Genomic DNA, 13992 nt, shown 5'->3' on the forward strand with positions numbered 1-13992 from the left:
AGAAATATTATTTCGAAGATTGGATACTGAAAACAAAACAATGTATGTAGCACATGAAATTTCATATATATAGATGAAACGTTTTTACATTATGAGTTCTAGTGCTTGTGATGTCATGGTCACAAGCACTAGCTGAAAGTAATACATATCAAAAATGAAAATTACAAGCCAAGGGGAAGCATGCATGCATGGGGCTCCTCTATATCTCCTCAGAAGAGGCATCATCATCGCTACCACCACCGCTGCCTGTGCCGCTGCCGTTGCCGCCACTGCTACTATTAGTCCCCCCTTAGCTATCGTATATAAATACCATTACAAACAATAAATTAGAGTTATCTATATTTTCATGTAAAAAATAAAACATACTTCTTCTGGTGGTGAAATCCTCATGGCGTGATTATATTGCTCCTCTGTGATGAGTCCCTCCTCGTAGAAGTGCTGCCAAGTGGACGCCCGATTATGACCTCGATGGTAGCCTACCTCTCTAGGAGTAGGCATCCTACCAATGATATGATACTACAAAAAATTTTGAACATACAACGTATTAAAACACAGTACATAATGAAGTGAAACAAATTACAAAATTTAATTTTTTTAAAAAATCAAATAATACTTACAAACTCAGCCTCCCATGACTCCCTGCCACCCGATCCATAATGCGACGATCCCATGGTTGCCATCTAGATACGTCGCGCCTCTGCATGCTGGCGACTTGTCATTTTCTCCGCTACTCTCTTCTTGGCCTTTTCCACTCCTTGCAGTGGCAATTGGGTGGTTGGCCATATCCAGGGTGCCCCTGCTCTTGTCTCCGCAATGACTCCTTGGCGCGCGTCATAAGGTGAGACCTCTTGTTATGAAGCGCGTCTCTCACCTTGATCGTCCCCAATCATCTGAGAATCATGAATTCTCGGGATTAGGGTATCTTTTATGTACTGCCCGCAGCACCTCTTGCCACAAACCATTTTTTTGGTGCTTAAAGGGAATCATGCAATCTTTGTATGTGGCATGCACGACACTCCTCAAGTAGGCTATCATTTCCCTCCCCTCAAAGTCATGCAAGATACCACCAACATCAGTGATAGAGTAGTACATTTCTGGAGGCTCACCTCTCTCATTTTCCGGTGAGGGTGATCGAGAGCCACCACCTAGGCAACCCCCACAAAGCCCTCGACCTCCTCGTCCTCCCGCACCACTCTCCCTCCTCCCTAGACGTGCACTACCCTCTACCTCACTCGATACACGTGCTTTGGTCGATCCATGTACCTCAGCTGATCCCTGTGTACGCAAAGAAGTGATAGGTGTCCCAAACATCACACTGAAAACCTCCTCTGCAGTGGGAGGGCGACCAAGATAATTGGTCATCTCCCCCATGAATTGCTCCTTGTGGAATGGGGTGCTGGAGGATCCAGGATTCCACATCTACACAAGAAAAATCATATTACCCTGTGTAGATAAAACATATTACATGCAGCGTCTATACATGCGTCTCTGTGCGCATGTATACCTCTGTCTCTATGAGCGTCTGTCAGCGCGTCTCTGTGCGCATGTATACCTCTGTCTCTATGAGCGTCTGTCAGCGCGTCTCTGTGGGCATCTGTCAGCGCGTCTATTTTCGCGTCTATAGCTGTGTCTACACTGTCATCTAGACGCGCTGACAGACACGCACATTCGCACCATTTCTTCTCAAACTTGCTTTTAAAAAAAAGCTAAAAAACCTCCATAGATGACAAGATCCAGCATGTGAGGAGAGAGAAGAGAGAGACAAACAAACAGAGAAAGCAAACAAGATTGAGAGAGAAGAAGAACTCACCTTCTTTGCTTATTCCAACGGGTGGCGGCTAGGTTGCAAGCTCCTTGTCCTCCTTCTCCCTTCCCTTGGTAAGTTGCTTGAATATTGTTCTCTTCCTTGCTGTTTGGCTCTTGTTCTTTACACTTTGGCTCTTCTTTCCTCCTGTCCTCTTTTTACTCTTATTTCCTTGCCTCATTGTCTTCATGAAGTGATAGATAGACATGAGTAGTGATGTCGAGCTCGAACTGCAGAAAACGTGTAAAAAACGCAGGAAAGCACAGGTTTGAAAAGAAAGCCACAACTTTTTTAAAATTTTTCTATACTTGCGTGGCGCGTCTGTCAGCGCGTGTAATGGCGCGTGTATATACGCAGATAATTCCTGTTACACGCGCTTACAGATGCGTAGGAACAATTTAAGGAATCAATGCATGCATTTAGGGAATCAATTGACCTATGTGATGACATATAAAACAAAGCTTGAGGATAAGAGATAACACATTGGCAAGTCAATTGGCACATATGGAGTGACTTACTAGACCATCCCACTTACAATTGCATGCAAGTATCAATAGGTAGATAAAGCACGAATGGTTTTTAGCTAGAGAGAGATAATGCAATGGTGTACACGAAAGAGATAGAGAAAGGCATATTATCCATCAATAAATCAAAGATATGTATATGAAGTGACTTGATATAGTAATTAAAGTATCGTCATTTTTAGGATGCTCCATTAACTTCTGCAAGTTCCTATAACCTTGAAGTAGAATATAGCCAACCACACTGTCCATGGAAGGAAAACTTGGCCTCATCAAATTAACCAAGTTAATTTACTTATACATTTCATAGATAAGAGATTTGTAGTTGGCTTGTTGGTATTAGTCACCAACAAGTGGACACACTGGCTAAAGATGATGAAAAGAGGACATGTGCACATTGGTTACATGTGGTCCACCTTATCTAAAATTATATGTGAGCTATAAGTGCACCTTGACATGATTGGAATAGCTTGCATATGCACAAGCCAACTGATTTACATCAATCTACTCATGCTATGAATTGGCATGCATGGCTAGGTTAAGTGCACAACATTAAATGAGACATGTGAGTGTATTGATCAGTTCTCTCTCTCTCTCTCTCTCTCTATATATATATATATATATTACAAATGCACAAGTCAACCTTTGATTTATATATACATCCAATCATCATGCCCTATCCAATCACATTTGTATAGGGCATGATTGGATGTATATTTGTAATACTCAGAAAGAAGTAAAGTTGGTAATGTATATCATTTCCTATGCATGTATATGCCCTATACATGTATATCATGTTATATATACATGTATGTCATGTCCGTATGATCCTATACATGTATATCATGTCTTAGCGTATGTCGATCCAGGTGTAATTATGTCGTATATACATCCAATCATGCCCTCTTCAAAAAAATACTAGCTGTTAAGAGGTTTGGTCATTTTCAGGGACTTTATGAGAAATGAAAAATATGCGCGTGTATTTTTGCATCTACAAGCGTATTTATCAGCGCGGATATATAGACGCGTTTTTTTATACTAGCGTGAATAGACGCGCCGATACACGCGCTTATAAACGCGCCTGCTTTTTTGCGTGTACAGTGCACGTCGATAGGGCCTTTCTCTTGTAGTGTAATGTGTTAGGTAATTAGATAACTAAGGCAAACTAAGGAAAGTGCGGTGGACGTGACTTAGGTCCGTCCTACGGAAGGGTGGTCCCAGTTAGCTAGAAACTTTTCTCAAATGATGAGATAATAAGACAATGAAGACCTAGTGTCAGTAGATGTAGAATTTTCGGATTATTTTGTTTTAGGGGAAAGGAATGGGGCTATGTCGTACGGTAGAGAGGTTGAGCTTCGCATCCCTCTTGTTTCCCATTTTCCATGAACCAAGTGCATCTTGAAACCGCTTCATCTTTATTGTCCCTATGAAAGGTGGTACAACTGGAGCTCGATGCTAGCTCTTTCCTAGAGACTTTGCTGACAGGAAAGGAATCCTGACCTCAGGTCGATCCCAAGCAGGAACGGCTGGACACTTCCACTCGGGGCAGACTCAAGAAGACCTAGATCGAAAACCCTGTTTCATTCCTGGTGAGGCCAGGCGAAGCCTTCTACACCCTCCTCCTAATGGGCTGCAAAGACGTGTCCTACAAGCGAACAAAAAAGCATGTTACATAGTAGCTCAAAAGGAGATGCAAGTAGTAGAGTGGTCAAAGAAGCAATGTCACCATGACATATCTAATACATGAGTTTATGTTAAAAAATATGTAGGCCCTCTTTTCTTGCTGCCTCTTTTTCATTGAATACTTGAGTAATTGTTAGTGGTTACATGTGGTAATGAAAGCACATGCAAGACAAGTTGAAAAGTCATTCATAAACCACTTAAAAGAGGGTGTAACATCCTTTTAAGGGAAGCTAAGGTTGTCTTTTGTCTTGTAAGGGAACCTAACATTGTCTTCCACAAACCAATTGAAAGAGGGTCTTACGTCCTTTTCAACAAGAACCGTGATCTCTCAAGTGTCCCTCATCCCAAATTACCTATGTTATAGATGCTATGGTTTGTACCATCAATACTCTTCAAGCACAATTCAAGTGCAAATAGATGACGACAATAAAATGTACCTTTAAATTTAATACTTATGATGGTATTAAAGATGATCATAAGGTTCTCCCTTGGCTAAGTTAATTCAACTCATATTTTGATGTTGAAAGTTATGCTAAAAATGATAAAATCAAGTGTGCTTCACATTACTTTATCGACAAAGCTTCTTTATAGTGGAATGTCACATGTAAGAGCATTGACTTTGTCATAGCATGTAGGATTGAAGGTCTCCACACGGGTTTGGCAAGAAAGCTAGACAACATAAATGGCGAAGTGTGTTCAAGACTTAAGTAGATTGCAGCAAGTGTTCAAGAGGTACTCCTTGGTCAGTTACTAGGGTTTGAGAAAGAAGATTTTTTTGGGGTTCAAGAGCTTAGACTCCACATTTGGTTGAGATAAGAGAAGGGTAGACACAAGAATAATACCTCATAAGTTCAAATTCAAGTCAAGCTTGTTTCCTTGTAAGATCAGTCACGGATTATGAAATTAATTGCATGTATCATCAACAACTTTGCATCCCATCATTCAACTTTATATGATTACATTCAATGTAAATTGAAGCTTATGAGTCAATTACAAGCCTTGATGGATAAGGATCTTTACTTCAAGAGAGCTTCAAATAAAGATTTGGATAAGATTAAGTTATCATAGCCAAGAAGTAAAGAGGGAAATCTCCTCTTAATTCAACTCAAAGAAAACATGACATGTCTTGGAACATTCCCTACCATAGGGGCTCATAAATCATGCATATTTTGAAAGGATATCAACTGTAAAGCAAGAAATGAATTAAAATATTACTATTCAAGCTAGCTTTCTGAATATGGCTAAAGATAACATCCACAAATCAGCCCATAAACTTCCGAGATTCACCTTTGATGATAGCATACACTTTCTCTAATATAGAGTGCATAGATCAATCAAATACAAGTGTAAATCATACCATATGAAGCAATAGATAAGTAAAAGGATCTGGTGTTGACAAATCATCATGTGGTCTACCTTTTTCTGCCCATATACATAGCTTCAACCTTTCAAGAAGACACTTTGATAAAGCACAAAATAGCCCCTATATCCAAGAGCATGTAACAAGTAACATGTAGCTTGCAATAGATATATAGAAGTAGAAGAGAAGAAGAAATTATTGCTGCTCTTTTTTGCTTTGTAATGGGCCACCTATTTAAGCCTCAAGCACATACATAGAGCAATCAAGATGCTCCCTTCCATAATGTTTTATGCAATATCTACTTGCATCAAGCATAGCAATGCCACGAAGCTACAAGAAGAGAAAAATAAGTGTTGCTGCCCACCACAATACCTAGTTTGGGCTGAAATATTCAGCCCACTTTGGTGCATGGCTTCATCAGCCTCTTTACGTGGAAGCTTTGGACAACCCTTCCCGTTTTCCATCCATGGCGCCTGCTCATCCTTGAGTTCTTCATGCAAAATGCGGCGTACATATACAAGATCATAAGTGCACAACCACATTATTAGCTCTTGGAAAATGCAATCCAAGGTATCCTACCAAATCAACTACTCATTTCCATGTTTTATCTTATTAAATGTTCTATGACTTATAGAAATTGTAGCAATTCCATGTAAGTGTTGCAAAGAGAGTTAAAAGTAAGTAACCACATTTGTTTATCTTGTCAAGGACCCATGATAATTTTATTGTATTTTAAGGCAAAGAGCCCCCATCTTGGCTTCACCATGCCATATGCTGCTGGACTTAGGCTTAATATTTTATTCCATAAATCTCTTGTAGTTTGTCTAAATTACAAGTGACTAGGTAATATATGTAGAAGTTAAAAATCTTATGTTTAAACCATGGGCAAAGAACCTTATGACATTCACCCCATGATCCTAGCCTGCACATCGTCCGACATGTGCCACTTTATGTCGCTTTCATTTTCTGTCATGTCCTCTTCTCTATCCTTGAAGTCATCTTCTTTCTCCATGTCTTCATGCTCTTGGATTATATCCAAGTCTTCTAACACATATGTTGAATTTTCTCTTCATTTGAAGAGCTTGATTCTTTTTCTAGCTATGGGTATCTTCATGCTTGTCCCATCCAATTCAGCCAATGAATATGTGGAATTTTCATGAATGACCTTTACCAGATATGGGTGAAAGAAATTCTTTACCGTCTTCCTAGAAGCACTATATTGATTGTCCAGGCTGTTGTCATAGACAAGCACCTAGTCATTTTCTTGAATAGCTCTTAGTCAGAGGCGATGATGCCTATCAAATCTTTGTTTATTCTTTAGTCTTGCTGTTTTTACCATCGACTCTGATAGGCATCATCTTCAAGCCTTCTTTCTAACTACCATATGCGCAAAGTCAGCAACTCTTCTCTACTGATTCGTTCCTCCCAAGATATAAGACTCCATGTGAGAATAGATTCTTCAATTGGCATAATTGGTTGTTGTCCATGCATAACTTCAGCCGGCATATAGCCACTTACAACAAAGGTTGGGTCAGCCCATAATGCAAAAGGAAGCATTTTAGGCCATTCTTTGATTTTTCCTCTACAAGATTTTACTAGAGCTTTGAGAATAAGCTAATGCCCTCTCTCACTTTTTCCATTTCCTTTAGGGTTGTAGGCTGATGATAAAGCCATTTTAATTCCCAATTGAGCTAAGAAGTTGGGTGCCTTATCAGCATCTTACTCCCCTATATATGTAGTTACTTTACTGACACAACCATATTTGCAAAACACTTCTTCAAGAAAACGATGACAAACAACTTGAGTGGTATTGGTTGTTAAGGCTTTTCCTTCAGCTTTATTGGTTAGATCCTCTCTTGCAAGCACTAAATATTGCATATATTAGGTATATATAGTTTGTCTATATATAGCATCCCTGGTCCCCTCTATATATTCCAACTATGTGTGCTCACTTGATGCACTTCTTGGGTTCCACTTCCAGTGTCTTGTGTCTCTCTTCTCTTCTCTATTCCTCCGTTCCTCACCTCCCTCGCGCACTGTTCAACATGGTGTCAGAGCGAGGTTTCCTCTCTCTTCTCTCTCATGGCGGGAGCATCCTACGCTGAAGGAGTAGTGTTGCTTCCTCTCTCTCTCTATCATCATCCATCCTCTTTCTCCTCTTTCCTCTCCTTCTCGCCCTCCTTTGCCCCTAACCCCTGCCCCTGCCCCTGCTTGCCCTGTTCTGCCTCCCCTGTCCTGTTGGCGAATATTTGAAGTTGTTGCACCCGAGCGTACGCACAACAGCCAGAATGGGCAGATTGCGACAACGGCAGGGCTGCGAGAGAGGAGAGACCGCTGCATCCTTGTCTTGTCAGAGAATATGTGAAGTCGTCGCACCCTCCTCTGCCCCTAATCCATGCCCCTGCCCCCTATTCTGCCCCCTCTGTCTTGTCACCATGGCCGCAGACGACGACACCTCCCAGCGTTGCCACGGCCACAAGGAGGAGGACGATCCCCACCTCGACGAGCCCCCCCCTCCACCCTTCCCACCAGGACCCCTCCCTCGTTAAGAAGATCCTCGACACCTGGACGTCAGTGACGCCACAAGATGGAGAAGCTCCGCCGCAAGTACTGTGTCGAGCCCATTGCCACCCTACTCCGAGTTCGAGTCCAGCAAAAGCATTAGGGTTCCCAAGGAAAGAGAGCTTCCAGATCATGAGTTCACCATGAGCTTAGATGAAGATGCAGATGATTTTGACCAACCACCACCAGATCGCTATCGCAACCGGTCTCTTGGCCTTCGAGCACAAGTCCAGGCCTGCCAACAATGGCTACACCTTCCTCAACAACAACAGCACCCACCACAGTCACAACATCGTCAATGGATCATCAGACTGTGACGAGAAGGATAGATTGGATGAGGAATCAGATGCAGCAGCTATTAGGAAATGCGCAGCTGTAGTATAGACTATGAGGCCGCAAAGGCTTTCAAGATGGACAGATTTCTCAAGCATAGGACTTCTTCAAAGTCTAGCTTGTGGCGTCAATAGCCCCCAGTTGACAGCACTCCACTCTCTCAATTGGTCTCTGTGATCCGCACTTTGGGGGAGCTCTTTCTCATATTAGAAGAGATGAAACTGCAGATACAGAGAGAGTCTGAGCGATTCCATGATGATCTGGAGGCCAGGCGTACAAAGATGTTCCTAGAGTCCCAGAATCAGATTGCTGAGATGTTTGCTTGGGCTCTGAGCAGCAGTAAGAAAACTGATGAGCTCTTGCTGATGATTGTCGGTATTTTGTTCATCATTTGATTATTCTAAATGTTTCTTTCTTCCAGCTGATTTTTGGCTCTTCATGCTGCGTTTCTTTCGTCCAGCTGATTTTTGGCTCTTCACACTACGTTTCATATCATTTCATCTATATTACAGCTAATGCGTTGAAATTATTCCAAGCTTTGTTTATAAGAAATATTTCGAGCTGATGGGATGATATTTCATTTCATTCTCATTCCAGCTATTGAAATGTTCCAGCTAATGTTTCATTATTATTCCATTTGTTGAGTTGTTCTAGATGATGTTTCATTGTTTTCAATTGTCGTTTGTCTATTTTCAACTAATTCGTCAATTCAAGCTTATGTTTATTCTACTTGATATTTTATCTATTCTAACTAAGGAGCTGATGTTGCAGCTAATGTTTTCGTCTTGATAATGCTCATCTCGTCCATTCTTCTTTCCATTTGCTGGTGGTATGCCAGCTGCTATTTCGTATATTCTAGCTAATGAGTTGATGAAATTTTTATCGTATATTCTAGCTGCTGAGTTGATTATGACATTGTGATTGTGTTCTAATGTTGATATAACATTTTCTATTAAGCATTTGATATCACAAATTATGCTGCATAGCCGATTATATCCACACTCAAGATAAAGCAATTTCATGGCTCTTTATCTCCTTCAATTCCTTCATCTATTGTAATTCAAGATTGATGTAGCTCCTTCATTTATCTATAGTAATTCAGGAGTGATGTAGCTCCCTCAATTCCTACAAACAGGCACTTGTATATTGAGGAGTGATTAGATTGATGTAGCTCCTTCATTTATCTAAAGTAATTCAGGAGTGATGTAGCTCATTCGATGCCTACAAACATGCACTTGTATATTCAGGAGTGATTTAGCTCCTTTCAACTTTGTAATAATATATTTTCAATATTAATATAGCAGTAGGGCTATATAGAGCTGTGGGTTTTTCCCTTGAGCCCACAAGGGTTTTTTCATCAACAGTTAGGGACCTTTATTTGAGCGAGGGCATTAGCTATATATAGCATCCCTGGTCCCCTCTATATATTCCAACTATGTGTGCTCACTTGATGCACTTCTCGGGTTCCACTTCCGGTGTCTCGTGTCTCTCTTGTCTTCTCTCTTCCTCCATTCCTCGTCTCCCTCGTGCTATTAGCTATATATAGTTTGTCTATATATAGCATCCCTGGTCCCCTCTATATATTCCAACTATGTATGCTCGAAGGCCAAGAGACCGGTTGCAATAGCGATCTGGTGGTGGTTGGTCAGAATAATCTGCATCTTCATCTAAGCTCATGGTGGACTCATGATCTGGAAGCTCTCTTTCCTTGGGAACCCTAATGCTTTTGCTGGACTCGAACTCAGAGTAGGGTGCCAATGGGCTCGGCACAGTACTTGCAGTGGAGCTTCTCCATCTTGTGGTGGCACTGGAGGGAGGTCTGTCCAGGTGCCGGGGATCTTCTTGACGAGGGAGGGGTCGTGGTGGGAAGGGTGGAGGGGGGGCTCGTCAAGGTGGGCATCATCCTCCTCCTCGTGGCCGTGGTGATGCTGGGAGGTGTCGTTGTCCGCGGCCATGGAGACATGACAAAGGAGGCAGAATAGGGGCCAGGGGTAGGGGTCAGGGGCAGAGGAGGGTGCGGCGACTTCACATATTCGCCAACAAGACAGGGAGGCAATGGTCTCTCATCTCTTGCAGCCCTACCGTTGCCGCAACTTGCCGATCCTGGCTATTGTGCACATGCTCGGGTGCCGCGACTTCACATATTCGCTGACAGGACAGGGGAGGCAGAACAGGGCAGGCAGGGGTAGGGGTAGGGGTAGGGGCAGGGGTCAGGGGCAAAGGAGGGCGAGAACGAGAGGAAAGAGGAGAAAGAGCATGGATGATGATAGAGAGAGAGAGGAAGCAACACTACTCCTTTAGCGTAGGATGCTCTCGGCATGAGAGAGAAGAGAGAGGAAACCTGGCTCTGATACCATGTTGAACAGTGCACGAGGGAGACGAGGAACGGAGGAAGAGAGAAGAGAAGAGAGACAGGAGACACCGGAAGTGGAAAGGAAAGAGAGATTCTAGATCATGAGTCCACCATGATCTTAGACTAAGATGCAGATGATTCTGACCAACCACCACCAGATCGCTATCGCAACTGGTCTCTTGGCCTTCGAGCACAAGTCCAGGCCTACCAGCAATGGCTACACCTTCCTCAACAACAACGGCACCCACAGTCACAACATCGTCAATGGATCATCAAACTGTGATGAGGAGGATAGATTGGATGAGGAATCAGATGCAACAACTATTAGGAAATGCACTGAAATTTAGCAAGCCATATCCATAGGAGCCACATCGTTTTTGCTGACAGAATATAAGTATTTGGTTTATTTCATGGGTATATTTGCTACTGTCATTTTCTTATTCCTGGGATCTATGAAGGGGTTCAGTACTAAGCCCCAGCCTTATAGATACGATCCAAAGCAAGAATGTGCCCCAACTCTCTTTACAACGATTTTCACTACAGTTGCATTTATATTGGGAGCTTTGACATCCATAGTGTTGGGATTTTTGGGCATGATGATCGCAACATATGCGAATGCTCGCACAACTTTGGAAGCCAGAAAAGGGATAGGCAAAGCATTCAAAATCACCTTCCAATCAAGTTCGGTGATGGGTTTCTTACTTGCTGCTAATGGCCTCATAGTTTTATACATCACTATAAAACTGTTCCAGCTTTATTACAAGGATGATTGGGAGGGCCTTTTTGAGGCCATCACTGGCTATGGGCTTGGAGGCTCATCCATGGCTCTATTTGGAAGGGTTGGAGGTGGAATCTATACCAAAGCTGCAGATGTTGGAGCAGATCTTGTTGGAAAAGTAAAAAGAAATATCCCAGAGGATGATCCATGAAATCCAGTGGTCATTGCTGACAATGTGGGTGATAATGTGGAAGATATTGCTGGAATGGGTTCAGATTTGTTTGGCTCCTTTGATGAAGCTTCTTGCACAGCTCTTGTTGTACCTTATGGGCATTATGGTGTGCCTCATCACAACCTTGTTCGCAATTGATGTGTTCGTCGAGATCTCAAATCTAAGGGATATTGAACCTACAGTGAAGAGACAGTTGCTGATATCCACCATCTTAATGACATTCGGTGCAGCTTTTGTTTGTTGGCTGGCACTACCATCCATGTTTTACATATATGATCCTAATGGTGGTGCAAAGATGGTTCAAAACTGGAAACTATTTTTCTGCGTTGGAGTAGGGCTTTGGGCAGGGTTGGTAATTGGCTACGTTACAGAGTATTTCACCAGCAATACATACAGACCAATCCAGGATGTTGCTGATTCTTGCAGGACAAGAGCTTCTACCAATGTCATCTTTGGTTTGGCACTTGGCTACAAGTCTGTAATTGTTCCAATATTTTCTATTGCTGTTGCCATCTATGTCAGCCATACCCTAGCAGCCATGTACGAGATCGCAGTTGCAGCTCTTGGAATGCTTTGTACCATTGCCACTTGTCTAGCCATAGATGCATATGGTCCCATAAGTGATAATGTTGGTATCGCAACCGGTCTCTGGATGACCATGATACTTCTTACACATCTCTCCACAAGAAGTGCAGCCGTAGTATAGACTACGAGGCCACGAAGGCTTTCAAGCTGGACAGATTCCTCAACCATAGGACTTCTTCAAAGTCCAGCTTGCGGCATCAACAACCCCCAGTTGATAGCACTCCACTCTCCGAATTGTTCTCCGTGATCCGCACTTTGGGGGAGTGCTTTCTTAGATTAGAAGAGATGAATTTGCGGATGCAGAGAGAGTGTGAGCGATTCCGTGATGATCTGGAGGCCAGGCGTACAAAGATGTTCCTAGAGTCCTAGAAGAAGATTGCTGAGATGTTTTCTTGGGCTTTGAGCAGCAGTAAGAAAACTGACGAGCTCTTGCTGATGATTGTTGGTATTTTGTTCATCATTTGATTATTCTAAATGTTTCTTTCTTCCAGCTGATTTTTGGCTCTTCATGCTACGTTTCATATAATTTCATCTATATTACAGCTAACGCGTTGAAATTATTCCAAGCTTTGTTTATAAGAAATGTTTCGAGCTGATGGGATGATATTTCATTTCATTCTTATTCCAGCTGTTGAAATTTTCCAGCTATTGTTTCATTATTATTCGAGCTGTTGAGTTGTTCTAGCTGATGTTTCATTGTTTCCAGTTGTTGCTTGTCTATTTTCAGCTAATTTGTCTGTTCAAGCTTATGTTTATTCTACTTGATATTTTATCTATTCTAGCTAAGGAGCTGATGTTGCAGGTAATGTTTTCGTCTTGATAATGCTCATCTCGTCAATTCTTCTTTCCATTTGCTAGTGGTATGTCAACTGCTATTTCGTATATTCTACCTGATGAGCTGATGAAATTTTTATTGTATATTCTAGCTGCTAAGTTGATTTATGACATTGTGATTGTGTTCTAATGTTGATATAACATTTTCTATTAAGATTTTGAGGAGTGATGTAGCTCATTCGATGCCTACAAACATGCACTTGTATATTCAGGAGTGATTTAGCTCCTTTCAACTTTGTAATAATATATTTTCAATATTAATGTAGCAGCAGGGCTATATAGAGCTGTGGGTTTTTCCCTTGAGCCCCCAAAGGTTTTTTCATCCACAGTTAGGGACCTTTATTTGAGCGGGGGTATTAGCTATATATAGTTTGTCTATATATAGCATCCTTGGTCCCCTCTATATATTCCAACTATGTGTGCTCATTTGATGCACTTCTGGGGTTCCACTTCCGGTGTCTCATGTCTCTCTTCTCTTCTCTCTTCCTCCGTTCCTCGTCTCTCTCGCGCACTGTTCAACAGCATAATCCATATTCGTGTAGGCATCGTTATAAGATCAAAAACCCATCTATAATGTATAGACAAAGGATAAGTTGGTTGCAACCCATCTTGATGCTTAACCATAGAGTACATTTGACACACATAACAAGTTTCAATAAAATTCTCTATGTCTTGATACATGTTCTACCACCAATATTTTTCTTTGATGTTACTAAAAGTTCCCCATACGCCTCTATGGCCAGCCCACAAGCTTTCATGAAATTCCTTTATTACCGGTTCTTGTAATAAGCTTTTCTCTTAATATGCTTGAATTCTTCATTAGTCCATGTCTCTTTCTTCTTCATTGTGCTCAAATATTGGCCGATCTTCAGCGAATCTTCTTCATAATCTTCTTCAAGGAAATGAACTAGAACTTGAGCAATGCAATGAGCATGCTGGCTCCTAGTTGACCACCCTTCTTCCATAATGGAATCTTTGATCTTTGTTGGTGTTTGCTAAATTATAGC

At 41.8% G+C, this 13992-nt stretch overlaps 1 pseudogene; it reads left to right on the top strand.

The window, feature by feature from the left end:
* Positions 1–10744: 10744 nt before the first annotated feature.
* On the top strand, positions 10745–12272 carry LOC148015199 (pyrophosphate-energized vacuolar membrane proton pump 1 pseudogene; annotated as a pseudogene).
* The last annotated feature ends 1720 nt before the right edge of the window (positions 12273–13992 follow it).

The sequence above is a fragment of the Lygodium microphyllum genome, chromosome 24, assembly GCF_053477565.2.
Source record: "Lygodium microphyllum isolate KBCC chromosome 24, Lygodium_microphyllum_v1.1.10, whole genome shotgun sequence".
NCBI classification, from domain to species: Eukaryota; Viridiplantae; Streptophyta; class Polypodiopsida; order Schizaeales; family Lygodiaceae; genus Lygodium; species Lygodium microphyllum.